Raw genomic sequence first — 4,309 nt, forward strand, 5'->3', positions numbered from 1 at the left:
AGAAAAGAAAAGAAAAGAAAAGAAAAGAAAAGAAAAGAAAAGAAAAGAAAAGAAAAGGTCACACATGTTTTTTGCCAGGTTAGTTATTTTGTCAGAACACACCTAATGATGACATGGTCTATACCAACAGTAAAGCACTTAAAAGTTAAATCACCAAAGGTACTCTTTTGTTGGCATTTTTGGCTACAGGTATAGTAGAAAGCATGCTTGGGAAGGCTCCTGGGCAGTGGCTAGTTGGCACAGATCAGTCTTCATCTAAAGTAATAAACTTTTTTCTGCCTCCGAACTATGATGGCTATATGTAAAGCCCTATTGGAAATGGCTCCTGTACATATTAAATGCCAGAGCGTGCTTAGGAATTGTTCAGAAAATTGCTAGTTGGAGTAGAATAAGTATACATTAGGCAAGGGTTGAAATACGCCTATTTATATTTCAGTTCTGGAAAGAATTTACAGTATGAGTACAGTTACAACTTCTGTGTCTCTACAAAGAGTTTCTCCAACAAAACAATGTGATGTGTGTGCATGAATACACATGTAGGATTTTTTTTTTCAATTGTAGTTATGCTGGTAGAAGATTTTTTAATCTAGATTTTGTTACATCTAATAGCAAAGACAACACATGAAAAACACACTAAAAAAAAAAAAAAAACACTTCAACTGGAGATATCATAACTTGTAATATGACTTTTTTATCTAAATTTTTACCAACATTTACTTCTCTTACGTAATATCATAAGTTTGCAGACTGGCAGCATGGGAAGAAGAAGTGTGTAGCAGTACCCACCGTGATTACAAGAAAAGTGAATCAAGTCCAGGAATTAACAGACAATATGGGAAATTCCCTGCCAAACAGAGAACCTTGTAGAGTAAACTCAGAGCTGGCTTCCAACTTATCTGGCACCAGAAAGTACCAGTGACCCGAAGTGATGCAAACTCTATGTGTAAATATGAGAAATCATAGAATCATAAAATCGTTAAGGTTGGAAAACACCTTCAAGATCATCTGGTCCAATCATCACCCTACTACCAATATCACCCACTAAACCATGTCACTAAGCACAACATCCAGCCTTTCCTTAAACACCCTCAGGGATGGTGACACCACCACCTCCCTGGGCAACCCATTCCAATGCCTGACCACTCTTTCTGAGAAGAAATGTCTCCTAATTTCCAACCTAAACCTTCTCTAGCACAACTTGAGGCCATTTTCTCTAGTACTTTTGCTGGTTATCTGCAAGAAGAGGCTGACCCCCAGCTCCCCACAACTTCCTTTCAGGTAGCTGTAGAGAGCAATAAGGTCTCCCCTGAGCCTCCTCTTCTCCAGACTAAACAGCCCCAGTTCCCTCAGCCATAGCCCATAGGAGTTGTGTTCCAGGCCCTTCACCAGCTTTGTAGCCCTTCTCCAGACATGCTCTGAGGCCTCGATGTCATTCTTGTAGTGAGGGTCCCAAAATTGAACTATTTTAAATGCTGTTAATATGCCAGTAATGCACTGATAAAGCAAAAGGAGGTAGGTGCTGGTTACAGAAAAAACTTGTAGTGGTTACTATGCACCAAGGAACATCACACCCAGCCCTACTCGATATGGCCAGATCAAGTCCTTTGATAGCCTCTATGAATTAAGAACACCTGGCACAGGGTGCCACCATCCTATTCTCATGCTGCAGGGAATGCCTGCTTCTCCTCCCTGATGCTGGGAACAATGACGCTGATCTCACCTGCAGCACACATCCCCTGATACAGATGGAGCTCCTTCACTTGGCACTGTATTAGAAAAAACATGATCAGGATTGACTGCACCTGGGATGATGAAAAGGAAATAGACAAGACATTGCATAAGAAAGAGCTTAAACTCAGTACAACTAAGAGGAAGGGTATGGTTACTGCAAAGAACTCTCTGAAATACGGATAATTGTGACCTTTTGTAACAGGAAAAAGGATTTCAGGATAAAGGTATTACTGGATTTCAGCTGTTGTCTTATGTTAGATTATGTGATTAAAAGCTCATCTCAAAACCCATAATGGAGCACAGAGGAATAATGACAGTTGATAGAATACCTGTAAACTAACTGGAGCTGACTGAATACCCTGGCCCAGGTTGCCCCATGGTTTTCACAGCTATCAGCCAATTGTCCAGCTGTGAAAGACATTAACATGCATTAGTAGAGCTGTAAACTGCACTCCAGGTCACCTTATGGACTGAGCGAAGTTACTAACTACAGGGGTGATGCAGGAGAAGAGAATCTTGGGGTTGTAAAAGACTTATGTGTTTTTTTAGGGAAATGGACCAAAGTCAGGAACAGGAAGGGAACAAGTTAGTTTGGAGAGGAACCAGCATGGGAAAACAGAGGTAAAAGATATAAGGTGCCAGTCACATCTGTGCCTTGCATCTGATCAATGGAATCTGTTCTTTCTTACTGCCAAATTCATCTATAACTATTTCCCTTGGTGATAATGCTCTCTATTCCATGTGCATATGCGTGTATGGTTGGGGTCTAAGTGACAGCTGCTATAAAATGGCCACAGATTATATAGGCTTGTGTGTCTGGCATGCCATAAACTGGAGAAACTGGAGTTTGTACATATTGTGGGGGTGTATAAGTCAGTGTGTGATTGTTAGCAAGAAGAAAGCTGTGAAGTAGCCACTGAGTAAGATAACAGAATTTAGAGATAAGTATTGGAGTAAATCTAGACCAGAAACCTGCAAAGCCAGAGGGTCTCATAGCTGCCTACTGGAAGAACCAGAAGATGAAAGCCAGCTAGTGGGAGACTGTGGATTCTGGGATTGTCTACTGATAAGGCCACAGGCGCAGGCCAAGTAGCAGAGAGATCCATTTCCATGTGTGCGTGCTTATTTGTGTATGAGGTAACTGGCAGACCAGGGCATTCAGCATTCAGACTCAGTGTCTAAGACCGGTTCCTGGAGGGATCCATAGCATTTGAGTGTATCTGTGCCTGTATGTGTGCAAAGAGGTTTCAGCACGAACAACTAGAATGGGGCTGCAGGCCTTGCAGACTGATATGTCGAGGGAGATCTGGTATCCAAGGACCAGCTACTGGATAGCCTGAACATCTAAGACAAGTTACTGGAGGGATCTGCATTGCATATATATATTTTATTATTATTATTATTATTATTATGTGTATATATATATATATGTATCTATATATTCTCCACTGACTGAATTTCACCCTGATTAGCCAGAGAGGGGAGCATGATGAGGTTGTTGATGCTGTCTGTGTTTGCATAAGCACTATATTTTCTCTCTGTGTTGATCTCTATGGTCAGCTTTGTATATATGAATGTATGTATCAAGCCTGTGTGCTTACTCAAAATATGTTCTCAGCCTCACAGCTGGCAGTGCGTAGGAACATGGAGATGCAACAGTCTCACCTCTATTGGGCTGTTGGATTTGGCAGTTCCTAAAAGGCTAGAAGGAAGATTCAAAGCCCTTGGAATTGAGTGGGAAGAATGAGTTCCATCTTGAGCAGTTTCTTGACTGGGTAATTCAGGTCATTGGATGTGAACCTGTGCAAAGAAGAAAAGAGAAAGGTGAGTGTTTGGTGATTTCATTCCGAATAGCACAGAGGCAGCTGCTTTCCAGGGTGATCTATCGTTCTGGGGAAGTTTCCTACTTTCAAAAATCAATATCCATGATCTTGCAGATAGAAACTTCTAAGGATCATCCAGTCACTTCCTGATGTTCCAATTACCCCTTTTTTCTTATCCATATGAGCAGTAGCGATGTACAGAGGAAAAACACTGAACAGGTCAAGGGTCTCCGGTGGCACGGATGAGAGCAACAGGCTCTTGAGAGTTATCTTCTGTAATCCTTCTGATTAAGGAGAGCTGGGTAGGAACAGACAGTGATGTCAGACCAACGCCTGACTGCATATTCAGTGTCACTATAAGAGTTTTGACTTCTTTGATGATTGTACTTCATTTGAAGATTAAGGAGTACCACTGGGAAGAGATGGAATACAACTAATAGAAATTGGGGAGAATGTATTTGTGTACAAACGTGCTAACCCAGTGCAAATGCTTTTAATTGCTTTTAATTAGAGGTGCTTTTAAATGCTTTTAATGAGAGGTGAGCACCAAGCCCTGAAATAATTGATTAAAACATGACAAAAGAGGTACTTAGAAAGGTAACAGGAAGATTTTCACATTTCCTCTCAGAAAAGGAAGGTATTTTCTTGCTTTCTTCAAGCTACCTGCAGAACTATCATTAAGCTAATAAATAGTAGTTGGGAAACAAACATGAAGAACTGGAAGGCCATGCACAGTCTGAAGTTTATAAATCACT

The 4,309-nt window shown here is 41.0% G+C and overlaps 1 long non-coding RNA gene across 2 annotated transcripts; it reads left to right on the forward strand.

Annotated features, from left to right (window-relative positions):
* The first annotated feature begins 1,331 nt into the window (after positions 1–1,331).
* LOC121061594 lies at positions 1,332–4,064 on the forward strand. 2 transcript variants are annotated; one of them, XR_005815176.1, is made up of 4 exons: positions 1,332–1,955; positions 2,281–2,352; positions 3,350–3,555; positions 3,743–4,064. It is a non-coding gene; the product is annotated as an uncharacterized LOC121061594 (long non-coding RNA). The 2 variants fall into 2 exon arrangements; XR_005815175.1 differs by having other exon boundaries at positions 3,350–4,064.
* The last annotated feature ends 245 nt before the right edge of the window (positions 4,065–4,309 follow it).

Source organism: Cygnus olor, chromosome 1, assembly GCF_009769625.2.
Source record: "Cygnus olor isolate bCygOlo1 chromosome 1, bCygOlo1.pri.v2, whole genome shotgun sequence".
Classification (NCBI taxonomy): domain Eukaryota; kingdom Metazoa; phylum Chordata; class Aves; order Anseriformes; family Anatidae; genus Cygnus; species Cygnus olor.